The 13841-nt window shown below is 43.9% G+C and overlaps 1 long non-coding RNA gene across 2 annotated transcripts in view; it reads left to right on the forward strand.

Moving 5' to 3' along the window:
• Positions 1 to 13841, forward strand: part of LOC106699503 — a 38553-nt gene that overhangs the window by 17106 nt on the left and 7606 nt on the right. Inside the window, exons 2-3 of one of the 2 annotated variants that reach the window (XR_002826220.1) lie at positions 6589 to 6693; positions 6932 to 8211. This is a non-coding gene — a long non-coding RNA (uncharacterized LOC106699503). Of the gene's footprint in view, positions 1 to 6588; positions 6694 to 6931; positions 8212 to 13841 lie in introns of those variants that run through there. The other variant, XR_001351101.2, reaches the window with a different exon arrangement.

Here is a 13841-nt window from a genome sequence, read left to right on the forward strand (position 1 = left end):
AGGAAGGGGTCGGCTCGGCTCTCAATCTTTTTGTCCTGTCATAAGGCCCTGGCAAGGACGGGGTGGGTCCGCCCTCCACCCTCGTGTCCTTAACATAGGCCCCTGGCAGGAAAGGGGTGGGTCCCCCCCCAGCCCTTGTGTCTTTAAATAGCCCTGAGGGGAAAGGGTGGGCCCGCCTGCACCCTTGTTTCCTTACATAGCCCTGGAGAAAAGGTTGGTTCCCCCCGCACCCTTGTGTCCTGAAATAGGCCATGACAGGAAAGGTTGGTTCGCCCTGCAGCCTTTGTTCCTACAATAGGCCCTGGCAGGAAAGGGTGAGTCAGCCTGCAGCCTTGTGTCCTGACATAGGCCCTGGCAGGACAGGGTGGGTCAGCCTGCAGCCTTGTGTCCTGACATAGGCCCTGGCAGGAAAGGGTGAGTCAGCCTGCAGCCTGTGTCCTGACATAGGCCCTGGCAGGAAAGGGTGGGTCAGCCTGCAGCCTGTGTCCTGACATAGGCCCTGACAGGGAAGCGTGGGTCGGCCTGCAGCCTTGTGTCCTGACATAGGCCCTGGCAGGACAGGGTGGGTCGGCCTGCAGCCTTGTGTCCTGACATAGGCCCTGGCAGGAAAGGGTGGGTCAGCCTGCAGCCTGTGTCCTGACATAGGCCCTGGCAGGAAAGGGTGGGTCGGCCTGCAGCCTTGTGTCCTGACATAGGCCCTGAGAGAAAAGGGTGGGTCTGTCTGCAGCCTGTGTCCTGACATAGGCCCTGAGAGAAAAGGGCGGGTCTGTCTGCAGCCTCCCAGGCCAATTGCAGGTCCTGAGAGGAAAGGGCAGGCCTGCCCACAGCCTCCCAGGCCAATTGCAGGCCCTGAGTAAAACTTTGACAGGAAGTCCTTTCAGTATAATTAGGGCATTAGAGGCCCACAGAATGATAAATTCTTTTTCTATGAAACACTCTGATACACTATTTACAATTAAGTAAGTTCCATATATTTTGACATTTTACAGCCGTGGAAATTTACATATAATGATCAGCAAAGTGAGAGATGAAAAGAATTTTTAGTCTTTTAAAGATGTAACTAATTTCTGTCTAGAAGACAAACCAATTCAAAAAGTGATGGTTTTATTGTTCTATAGGACATTAGCCAGATTGTATCTAATTTAGCAGTTTTACTTCAGCTTTCATCTTTGGCAATCTCCTTTGAACAGCCTTATCATCCTGCCAGTCCCTTCACTGAGTTAAACAGAACTTTTGCATCTGCTATTATGTATTTGAATAAGAATTATGTATTTCACACATGTAAAATTTTGTTTTGACACAATAAAACAAAAGATCATTTGATTCTTCCCTGGAACACAGAAAAGCACAAACTTGAATCATTGGTGTGGCTTCGGCTAATTTTCCAAATATTGTTAATAAAATTCATGTAGGGATCTTCACAGAACCAAGAATTCTCTCTTTCAGGCCTACATATTCAGCATCTCCAAAGGAGGAGGCCTGTTATTCTGTGTTTTGTTTTGTTTTTTAAATACTCACCAGAGGATATTTTTTCACTGCTTTTAAGAGAGAGTGGACCGGAGGGAGAGGGAGAGGAAGAGGGAAAGGGAGAAGGAAAAGGAGAGGGAGAGGGAGAGGGATAGGGAGAGGGAGAAGGAGAGGGAGAGAGAGAGGGTCCACTTGCAGCTGAGGGCAGGCCCTCACCAGCAGTCCTGCCTCTGCACATGAGCTGCAGAGGAAACACCTTTTCTTACTGCTCACTGGCTAAGCTCCCCTTACACTACTCGCAGTGTTCTTGGTAACTTGGGTAATAAGAATCCAAGAAGGTGATCTAGGGTTTTTCCACCTCACACCTGGAGGAAAAAACGAAGGTCTGCTGCTGGAGGGGCTAAGAAATGTCATATCCTGCCCTAGCCAGTTTGGCTCAGTGGATAGAGCTTCGGCCTGCCGACTGCAGGGTCCAGGTTCGATTCTGATCAAGGCCATGTACTTAGGTTACAGGCTCCTCCCTGGCCGGGGCCCAGGTCAGGGCTCATGCAGGAGGCAACTAATCGCAGTGTCCCTCTCACATTGATGTTTCTCTCTGTCTTTCCCTCTCTCTTCCACACTCTCTAAAAATCAATGGAAAAATATCCTCAGGTGAGGATAAAAAGAAAGAAAGAAAGAAATGTCATATCCTATGAAAGAGACATCTTGAAAATGTCTAAAGAAAGTTGTCATTTTTTTGTAGTGAAGGGACTGGAGTCCATGTTGATGAAAACACCTTGGCAGCTGTGGCGGCCAGCAGTGGCAGCAGCAGCACTTTCCCCTGATCAGCCAGGTTGCCTCCTGCAGAGGGAGGCCTACTGATGCCTTAGGCCCACAGGGAGAGGGCTTTTCTTGTTGTTCTCTTTCTAATTCTTTAATTTGTAGGGTTAAATAGTTTATTTTTAAACTTTTTTTTTTTTTTTTTTTTGAGGCAGGTCTGTAGTGTTATGAACTTCCCTCTCAGGACTGCTTTGCTGTGTCCCAGAGATTTTGGGTTGCTGTGTGTTCATTTTCATTTGTCTCCAGGAAGTTTTTGGTTCCTTTCTTGATCTCATTGGTAACTCATTTGTTGTTTAGTAACATGCTACTTAGCCTCCAGGTGTTTGAATATTTTTGAGTGGTTTTACTGTAGTTGATTCCTAATTTTATTCCACTGTGATCTGAGAAGATGCTTGATATGATTTCAATCTTCTTGAACTTGTAGAGACTTGTTTTGTGTCCTAACCTGTGGTCTATCTTTGTGAATGACCCATGTGCACTTGAGAAGAATGTATATTCTGCAGCTTTGGGGTGAAATGTTCTATAAATGTCTGTTAAATCCATCTGATCCAGTGTGTCCTTTAGAGTCACTGTTTCCTTGTTAATTTTTTGTCTGGAAGATCTATCCAGTGAAGTGAGCAGGGTGTTAAAGTCCCCTACTATGACTGTATTTGTGGTCAGTATATTTCTTAAAGTCCTCTAGAACTTCTAAAAATATATATTTAGGTGCTTCTATATTGGGTGCATATATGTTTACCAGGCTTATATCCTCTTGTTGGATCGATCCCTTTAGTATAATGTAGTGACCTTTGTTGTCTCTTGTGATGGACTTCATTTTGAAGTCTATTTTGTCAGATATGAACATTGCTATCTCAGCTTTTTTTCTTTTCCATTCACATAGAAAATTTTTTTTTCATCCTTTCACTCTCATCCTGTGTGAGTCTTTTGTTCTGAGGTGGGTTCTTTCTTTTTTTTTTTTTTTTTTTTGGTGTTCATATATTTTATTTATTTAGGATTTTACAGAAATAAATATAGTACAAACCTTCTGCATATAGTCATTCTGCAAGGAAAACTGCATCTCGGTAAGCGTAATGGTTTAGTGCTTGCCATATAGCAGCCTGCAGCGACCGTTACCGGGGGATGGGGGCGGCCGAGCGATTGCTGAGCACCTCCGAGCGGGACACGGAAATACCCGAAGTGCCTGAGGTGGGTTCTTATAGAGAGCATATAATTGGGTCATATTTTTGTATCCATACAGCTACCCTATGTCTTTTGGTTGGAGCATTTAATCCATTTACATTTAGATTATTATTGATAGGTACTTATTTATTGCCATTTTAATTCTGTATGCCTATGTTTCTCTCAGTGTTTCTTCTCATTACAGCAGTCCCTTTAGCATTTCTAGTAGTGCTGGTTTGGTGGTGATAAACTCTTTCAGCCTTTTTTTTTTTGGTCTGGGAAGCTCTTTATTTCACCATCTATTTTGAATGATAGCCTTGCTGAATATAGTAATCTTAGTTTCAGATCCTTGCTTTTCATTACCTTGAGTACTTCATGCCATTCCCTATTAGCTTGTAGAGTTCTGATGAGAAATCAGTTGACAACCTTATGTATCAGTTTGCTTTTCTCTTGTTGCCTTTAAGATATTCTCTTTGTCTTTAATTTTTGGTATTTTAATTATGCTGGGCATAGGCCTGTTTGGGTTTTCTTGCTTGGCACTCTCTGTGTCTCCTGAACTTGTGTGACTTTTTCCTTCACCAGGTTAGGGAAGTTTCCTGCCATTATTTCTTCAAACACATTTTCTAACCCTTGTTCACTTTCTTCCCCACCTGGAACATCTATTATATGAATACTAGAGGCCCAGTGCATGAAATTCATGCACTCGAGGGGATCCCTCAGCCTGGCCCTCACCCTCTTGCAGTCCAGGAGCCCTCGGGGAATGTCTGACCAACAGGTTAGGCAGTCGGACATCCTTAGAGCTGCCGAGGAGGCAGGAGAGGCTCCTGCCACCGCCGCTACATTAGCTCTGTGTTCACCAGCCATGAGCCCAGCTTCTGGCTGAGCGGCACTCCCCTTGTGGGAGCACACTGACCACCAGGGGCAGCTCCTGCATTGAGTGTCTGCCCCCTGGTGGTCAGTGCACATCATAGCAACTGGTCGTTCTGCCATTTGGTCAATTGCCTTTTATTATATAGGATTGTTATGTTTCATATCCCACAGCTTCCTTAGCTGTTATACTGTTTTTTAATTGTTTTTTTCCTCTTTGGTTCTCCAATTGAGTTATTTTTTCTACCCTATCTTCTAATTAACTGATTCAATTCTCAGCTTCCCCTAATCCAGTGGTTCTCAACCTTCTGGCCTTTTAAATACAGTTCCTCATGTTGTGGTGACCCCCAACCATAAAATTATTTTTGTTGCTACTTCATAACTGTAATGTTGCTACTGTTATGAATCGTAATGTAAATATCTGATATGCAGGATGGTCTTAGGCGACCCCTGTGAAAAGGTTGTTTGACCCCCAAAGGGGTCGTGACCCACAGGTTAAGAACCACTGCCCTAATCTGTTGTGTATTCCTTCCACTGTGTTCTCTATTAGTGCTGAATCATTCTTCATAGTTACTATATCTTTTCTCATGCTGCTGAGCATTTTGCCATCATTATTCTGAACTCTCTGTCTGATAAATTTATTATCTCCATTTCATTTAGTTTTTCTTCTAGAGAATTCTCTTATTCTTTCTTTTTTTTCCTCCCCATTTTGGCTGCCTGTTTGGGTTTGTAACAATGTATTAGGTAGCTCTACATACCAGTGTCAAACGCTGTTTCTGACTAATTAGATCAGGCAAAAGCTCAAAGCCTCCAGAGCCCTGCCTCTGCCTGCAGACTGATTGGATCCTATCTTGAGTAGCTTCAGGTAATTGTCCATAGGTGGGGCAAGAGGTTTTCTAACAGGGAGGGGCAATTGCTTATGCTTGGAGGCTATTTGTTATTCTAAGTCTCCCAATGGGCCTCAGAAACTCCACAGGGTGGGGCAAGGGGTTTTCCAATAGGGTGGGGTAACTGTTTCACTCTCTGGCCAAAACTGCCAGGATAGCAATGTTTTGCCTGAGAAAGATGTCCTCTGCAGTGTGAGGGAATGACTCAGCACAGGAAACCAGGGTGTCTGCCCTCTGAGCTCTAACTCTAGAGCCCCCAACCCTGGCTTCTGCTCACACAGTTCCAGTCCATTCTGCCCTCCCTCTGACAGAGCCCAAGGTGAATGGCTGCACATGAAATTTTGTGCTTTGTCCCTTTAAGAGGGTGCCTGCATTTTCAGCTATCTTTTCCTGGCAGATAGCAACCCTGCTGCTTTTCCCAGCCAGATGTTTATCTGGATACCTTTCTCAGTTCTGGTGCTCTCTGCTCGTGGGCCCAGCTTGGGGTTTAGACCCCAGAGTTCTTAGTGGCAACACCCCACAGCTGAGATATTTCTCTGGAAATTCAGCTTCTGTCTGTAGGAGCTGGACCAGCCTTTTCATGCCTCAGCTCTTTCTACCAGTCTCTATGCAGTTTCCACTTTCCATCCTTGGTAATCAGGGTTCTCTCCAGCTAGTCTTCAATTGATTATTCAGGGTGTTTTTTTGTTTTGTTTTTTGTTTTTAATTTTAATTGTAATTCCAGTTTGGCCCTGAAGAGTAGATCTGTGTAGCATCCACTTACTCCATCGCCATTTTGAATCTCTTCTTTCAAATTCTAAATGAGGTCCTTTAAACCACAAAATTTTAAAATCTGAGTGAGGTCCAGCTTATTTATTTTCATTTTTGTGCTTGTTCCAAAATATATTTTGTGACATTTTTGTATCCATGATCTAAACAAGGCTCCCAAAGTGCATGTGATGTCAATCTAGAAAGCCCTCCCTTTTCTATAAACTTGACTCTTTGTGGACCTAGGCTGGTGGTCTTTGGGGCACATGTCTGGGTACATGTCTGAAAGTTCTTTCCTGGCATCTCTCTGTCTCCCCTCCAAGTTCCCCACTTCTGTAAACTCCAGGCAAAGCCTAAACTCAGTGGGACTCGTTGCATGGTTTAGCGGAGCCCCTGTGGATGAAGCTCTGGAATCAACCCAAATCCCAGCATGGACTGGACCACAGAATCACTCTGCCTATAGAGAGTTGAGTGGGGGCTTCCCACAAAATATGTCCACATCCTAATTCCTGGAATTTATGAATGTGACCTTATTTGGGAATATGTTCTTTGCTGATGTAATTGTTTAAGTTAAAAATTTCGAGATGAGATTATGCTGGGTTATCTGCATGAGTCCTAAATCCAATAATATATTCCTTCTAAGAAACAGAAGATGAGATGACATTCCGGGAGAAGTCCACATGAAGATGGAGGCAGAGATGGGAGTGATGCAGCTACAAGCCAAGGAATGCCGGCAGCCACCAAAGAGGTAGATAAAAGGAATGGAATCTTTCCTAGAGGCTGTGGAGAAAATGAGGGCTTGCCCATACTTTGATTTGGATTGCTGGCTTCCAGAATGTCAGAGAATAACTTTTTTTAAAAGTTATTCAGGTTGTGGAAATTTATTATGGCAGCCACAAGAAACTAATGCATTGTCTCCCTCAAGGAAAAGGAGATCATCTCCCAGTACAAATAGACAACTCTGTCTCCCAATGTTAACTTCATAGCCTCTTAGATCCTGTGGGAACCTGACTGGACACTTAAGCACCGGAGTGTGTCACATCCTCTGCTCCACTGCTGCATCCCCATCGCGTTCCTGACCTGAACCCATTGTGTGTTCTGGGGCACAAGGATAGTCACTGACTCTCTTGTCCTTCCTGCATTCAGATGCAGGCACCTTCAGATGTGTCACTGGCAAATATGTTCTTCCACTCAGTGGGTTCCTTTTCATTTTGATGGTTTCTTTTGCTGTGCAGAGGCTTTTTGATTTGATGTAGTCCCATTTGTTTATTTTTTTCTTTGTTTCCCTTGCCCTAGGAGATTTATTGGCAGTAATAATGCTACGTGAGCTATCTGAATTTTACTGCCCATGTTTTCTTCTAGGATTTTTATGGCTTTGTGACTTACATTTAAGTCCTTTATTCATTTTGAGTTTATTCTTGTGTATGGTATAAGTTGGTGGTCTAGTTTCATTTTTTTTCATGTATTTGTCAAATTTTCCCAGCACCATTTATTGAAGAGACTGTATTTACTCCATTGTATGCTCTTGCCTCTTTTGTCAACTATTAATTGGCCATAGAGATGTGGGTTCATGGGACTATAACATTCCTCCCCAAGGCTCCAGCTCACATAAGGAATGTTCTCCAGTACTTATGTACTTCAGAGATGAAAATTTTTGACTCCACAATTCAAGAGGTTTTAAAAAATCATAGCTATTTGGATTAAATGTGAACAGCATAACATAGAAATAAAGTCCACACGAAATATTGGGTTTTAAAAAATTATTGGAAAGACAGGATGGGAAGAATGTGTGTGTGTTTTGGTGATGGGGAAGAATGCTAAGTCCTTGTCTTCTGAGAGGGACCATCTTGGATAATACCTAATATGAAAGAAAGGGAATATCTCACCTGTGAACAATTGCATGCTGGGAAGTGAGTAACATCTCTTCAGATCTCAAGCACTTTTTCTTCAGTAAAACTGAAAATCTATACCCATTAAAACAGTGACCTATTTTATCCTCCCCCAAGTACCCCACAATGACCAATGTTCTTTGTTTCTGTAAATGTGAATACTTGAGATACCTCATATAAGTGGAACATACGTTTTCTGTCTTCCTGTGACTGGCTTGTTTCACTTAGCATCATATTGAGAATTACCCCCCTTAAGGCTGAATAATATTCTGTTGTATATGTATATACCACATTTTATTTTCCCATTACTCTGTGTATGGATAATTGGATTGCTTCTGCCTCTTGGATATTATGAATAATGCTGCAATGAAAATGGATGTGCAAATATATCTTCAAAATCCTGATTTCCAATCTTTTTTTTTAAACATAAAAGCAGAAGTGAGATTGCTGGACCACATGATAAGTCTATTTCCTTTACAGTACCTGTACCATTTTGCATTTCCACAAAGAGTGGGCCCAGGTTCCAATTTTTCCACATTGTGCCAGGGCAGGTTACTTTCTGTTTTTGTTATTGTTGTTTTCCGTTGAGGGGATATTCCATTGTTGTTTGAATTTTATTTATTTTTTAAATGTATTTTTATTGATTTCAGAGAGGAAGGGAGAGGGAAATAGAGATAGAAACATCAATGATTAGAGAGAATCATTGATTGGCTGCTTCCTGCACACCCCACACTGGGAGCCCACAACCCAGGCATGTGCTCTGACCGGGAATCGAACTGTGACCTCCTGGTTCCTAGGTCGATGCTCAACCACTGAACCACACCAGCTGGGCAATATTTTCTATTTCTAAAAAATAGTCATTGGATTTATAATATATTACATGGAATCTGTAGATCACTTTGGATAGTATGACAGCTTAACAATATCAAATCTTCCAATCTATGTGGTTTTTTTTTTTGTTAATGAGGATGGATTTTCAAAGAAGCAGTTGCTCTTGTTCCCTTCCCTGTAATCTCTTTGTACTCAGCCCTCTGAGGGGTTTCATGCAACCCTCGTACACCACTCGGTGACTCCTTGGGGTGAGACAGGACAGCAGTTCCAAGGCTTCAGATCCAGAGGCTGTGTGAGGAGATTAAACAAGCTGGACACTTTCCCTGCTCCTTCCATGTTTTTCTCTTTGGTTTAACTATCTGTTAACCTCATAGGTAACTATTCGATAGTCCATCCTCATTCTTCTGTCAACTCTACCTCAACTGGAACCCTTTTGTTCAGTATAGATAAGAACTTTATTCAATAGAAAACTTCTGGAGGAGGGAAAAGAGATTTTGCTTGGGGCAATGGGACACAGATGTGTGTTTTATTCAGTTGTACACTTAACCTATATGCTATATGGTTTTACGAACCAATGTCACTCCAATAAATTCAAATGAATGAATGAATAAATAAATAAATAAGTAAATAAATAAATAGAAGTAGACAATTTCTGATGTAAGAAGGTTGGTGACGGGTTCATTGGACACATCATTAATGTGTCAGAAGTATTTAAAATTCATTCATAAGAAATGTAGTCAAATTGTCCATTAGACATTCTAAAGCTTTGTCTTTCATAAATGAAGTAACTGAATCTTTGGAAGACATCATGAGCATGTCTGTGCCCTTCAGTCCCAGGAATGATTTCAGACCTGGAAGGCTGGCTTCTTACAGAGTCACAGATCTGACATGAGCAAAACCCCACACCCTAGGGAGTGCTCCAGGCCAAGGAGCCTGTGCACCAGTGCCCAGTCCCCTTTTCATTCCAATGGAACCAGATCGTCTGGAAGGGTGTCTGACAACACAAATGTCCAAGGGGGCGGGAAGCCATGGTACCCTCCTCTAGAGCTGGTACCATGAAGAGCTTCAACTGTGGGAACAACACTTACCCCATTCAAGAACACAGGAATGAAATAGGTAGTTTTAAAAGCATTTTATAATATGAAGAAAAGACATTTTGAAGTTCTTTGAATACTGTGGTAGGGACAATCATTGCCCCCCTAAAGATATCCGGAGTTTTATCCCTGGAACCTATGACTGTTATATTCCCTGCACAATACACTTTGCACATGTGATGAAGTCATAGGTGGTGAGATGGAAAAACTACTCTAGATTTTTCAGGTGGTCCCTCCATGTAATCTCAAGTGTTCTTATGAGGGAAAGATTGAGTCAGAGGGAGATCAAACAACAGAAGGAAAAGAGCAGATGTGACTATGGGGGCAGGGGAGGGAAAATGCGTGTGATGGGGGGACATGAACCAAGAATGAGAACAGACTCCAGAAACTGGAAAAGGCAAAAACAGATTACTCCAGAGAGTCTGGATGGAGCAGGGTCCTGCAGACACACGTCAGGATTCCAGCGCAGTGATGCCCATTTCAGGCTTCTGGTCTCCGGCACTGTTAGAGATGGTGTAAACAGGCTGGATGTCTTATCCACTCAGATGTGCTTTGGAGACACCCAGGTGACCACCTGCTCACTCCTTAGTTTCTTGTCTAAAATGTTTTTCACAACCTCGATAGATCACAAATCAGAACAAAGGTAATATTTAAGGTCTCCTCACTAACATTGCCAGGAACATTGAGAAAATTACATGTGTGGTAAATGACCCACTATTGGCTAGAGAGCTGGAAGGACCCTAACCACCAACATTGTTCCAATTCCACATGCATTTTCACCTCCATGTAAGAAAGCAGAAGCACAAATCTTTCAAAGATATTTTGTCATAGAATCTTGATGGTGTGTGGAGTATAAGGACTCCTTAAAGAGGCAGCAGGTTAGAGGCCTCTACTAGACAAACACATGTCCACTGGGCCTGTGCCCCTAATCCCTTCACTGCCCTGTGATCACTGCCATCCAGGGGTGCATCAACAGCACAGAAGACATTCTTGGCTTTCGACATCATTTTCAACAACTTCCTGTGCCTGTTTTGAAGAAAGTCACAAGCAAGATACAAAGTACTGGAAAATAGACCCTATCCTTGAATTTCTGTTGGGATTTGTTGGCTCTGGTTAGCTTCTGAGAATAGAGCAAATCCTAGAGAGACCTGCAGGCCAGATGACTGTTAGAAACCAGGGTGCTTCAAGAAGGGCAGAATTACATTAAAAATGGTAATCACTAGAGAGGAAGAGAGGAAAGGAAGGGTATAGTTTGTTACTTTGGTTTTAGGATGAAGAGAATGTGGAAGGAATAGGGAGGGGAGCAAGTGTTCAGGAGAGGCTGAGGGCTCCAAATTGGGGATGGGGTGGGGACGAGGTAGACAGAGTCACTGGAGCTGGAGGACAGGGTTGGGAGGAAGAGGAAGCCACTCTCCAGACCTCCATGTGGTTTTAAGAGGCAGAATGGCTTTTTGAAAGAAAGAACAAGATTCTTGAAGATCTTGATCCTGGGACCAAACAGTGGATTTGGGGAGTCCCTGGTAGGGTGTGTTCTTCTTTAGATGGGGTGAAAACACAGGAAAACATTTAAAGAAAATAGAATACGGGGTTGGAGTGGCAGACCTGGGGTGGGGGTGTGGAGAGAGAATGCGACCCTAAAAACAGATGGGGAACCTTCTGACGCTGCTGGAAAAGTTCTATATGTCATACATGTTTTTATGGATGGGGGAGGGGGGTTATGTTCTTGAAGAGGGTTCATGACTGAAACAGGGGCCTGAAAGCATAATTTCATTCACCCAAATAATTGGGTGAATTATTAGAGAGGAAGAGAGGAAAGGAAGGGTATAGTTTGTTACTTTGATTTAGGATGAAGAGAATGTGGAAGGAATAGGGAGGGGAGCAAGTGTTCAGGAGAGGCTGAGGGCTCCAAATTGGGGATGGGGTGAGGGTGAGGTAGACAGAGTCACTGAAACCAGAGTCACTGTAGCCAGAGAAACGCCAGGTCACTATTGACTAGAGCAGTGATGGCGAACCTTTTGAGCTCGGCGTGTCAGCATTTTGAAAAACCCTAACTTAACCCTGGTGCTGTGTCACATAGAAATTTTTTGATATTTGCAACCATAGTAAAACAAAGATTTATATTTTTGATATTTATTTTATATATTTAAATGCCATTTAACAAAGAAAAATCAACCAAAAAAATGAGTTCACGTGTCACCTCTGACACGCGTGTCATAGGTTCGCCATCACTGGATTAGAGGCTCAGGAGCCCTCGGTTTAGACTTGGTGACCCAGGGGAAGTGGCAATGGGGACCCTGGGAGAAGTGTGAGAGGGACACCCAAGGTGAGAGGGAGACCAGAGAGTGAGGGAGAGTCTAGAGGTCGCCGGGGAACTGGGCGTCTAGAGAGCAAGGAGGGGTGGGAGGCTTTGAGGACCACACAGGCAGACTAAATGCTTGAGAAAAGGCGGGAGGAGACTCTAAGGAGGAAGGAAGTCAGGCACTCTGTCAGATCTGAAGAGGTCTAGGAAACTCGCGCCTGAGGGAAGTGTATAAAAGGCAGGTGGCAGGTTTTGAAAGGTGGGGGAGGCGGCTATCGGGGAGACTGAGTGGGTTAGAGTTAGAGCCCAGGGCTCCCGTTTTCCAGATTGAGGGCCAAGGTTTTCAGTGTTGGGCTCCGACCAGGGTGAGACTGGTGCTGCTCTTCCCCAAGGCAGGTCAGAATCCCGCAATTTCAGCTTCCCCGGGAAGCACCATAGAAACACAAAATTTCGCCTCCCCAGTACCCCAAGATTTCTGATCCCGAGGCTGCAATTGGGAGTAAGTGCACAGGAAAGAGGCACCTAGTGGAGGCACCCAGCTCCCAGGGAATCCCCGCCATGATGTCCACTGCATCAGCATCCCCGACTCCAATGCAGATGGCCCCCAGGCCCCCCCTTTTGGAGTATGGGAATCAGTGCCAATCAGAAGAGCCCCAGAGTATGCATAGTTTTCCAGAATGATCTGGTGAATTATTCCAGAGCCAGGCCGCCAGAAGCCCATGCCATACTTGGCACCTGCAGTTGCCAGAAAATTATGTACTTCTTGGTTTATGTCCTTGGCCCAACAAAGGTCTTTCTCCTGGGCCTGGGCCTTGATCAGATGGTCGCAGTGGATGGTGGATGGCATGGCCACCTTGGGCAGCTGATGAGCTGCAGCATGACCATCTGGGCCGTGGCATCCTGCATGGCCACGTGGTCTGGTCTTGCCCCCCTCCATCTCCTGATTGGCTGGGTCATCCAAGGGTCCATACACAAGCTTCTCAGAGAGGGTCCAAGACCAGTTCACTCATTTGCGAACAATGTTAATGCTCTTCTCTAGCAGGTCATAGTGGATGTAATCACTGGGCTCAAAGTGGCTCATGGTCACCTTGGCCGCTGGCACACAATTGAGGCCACATGGTACTGCCACACACCCAAGGGCTGTAAGGCGCCATTTTGTGAGCTGACAAAGATGAGGTTGTGTCCTTTTATTAATTTTTAGAGAAGACTTTCAGCATCTGTATTTGCCCTTGGTAAACACTTTTTATGGACATGGGGAGGTGGTGCTCCTTAGGTAAGAGAAGCTTTTAGTCAATCTTTTAAAAAAGCCCTTTCCCCCATTTTCCCTTTGGTTGTTTAGCCTCAGGGACTATGGGCTGTGTTTTCATCTCTGTTATCTGTAGGAAGGCCTTACATATTGCTGAGAAGGCTGTTAAAAATCTTATTAGACTTTTACTTTGCCAAACTTCTGATCCTAAACTTATTAAATTCTTTGAAATATCTTGTCAGCGTTCAGGCAGGACAAACAGCAAGACAGTTTTAAGCACCTGCTGAAATGCTAAAAGTTCTTTTAGAGAAAATACTTTGTTTTTTTAGAAGCTTCTACTTATCAACCAACAGATGTATTCCATTGTCCAGGAAAGGTTTGGATTCCTCTTCTTATGGAATCTCTTTCTTAGGACAAACAACATAACAGACACGGACAAGAAATGGAAACAAAACAACACACAACCAAATAAATACTCACCCATCAGGAACCCCTGTGAGCTGCTACGGGGCACTTGGTAAAAGTGTGAGAGCTGTG

This window comes from Myotis lucifugus, unplaced genomic scaffold (genome assembly GCF_000147115.1).
Source record: "Myotis lucifugus unplaced genomic scaffold, Myoluc2.0 scaffold_421, whole genome shotgun sequence".
NCBI lineage: Eukaryota > Metazoa > Chordata > Mammalia > Chiroptera > Vespertilionidae > Myotis > Myotis lucifugus.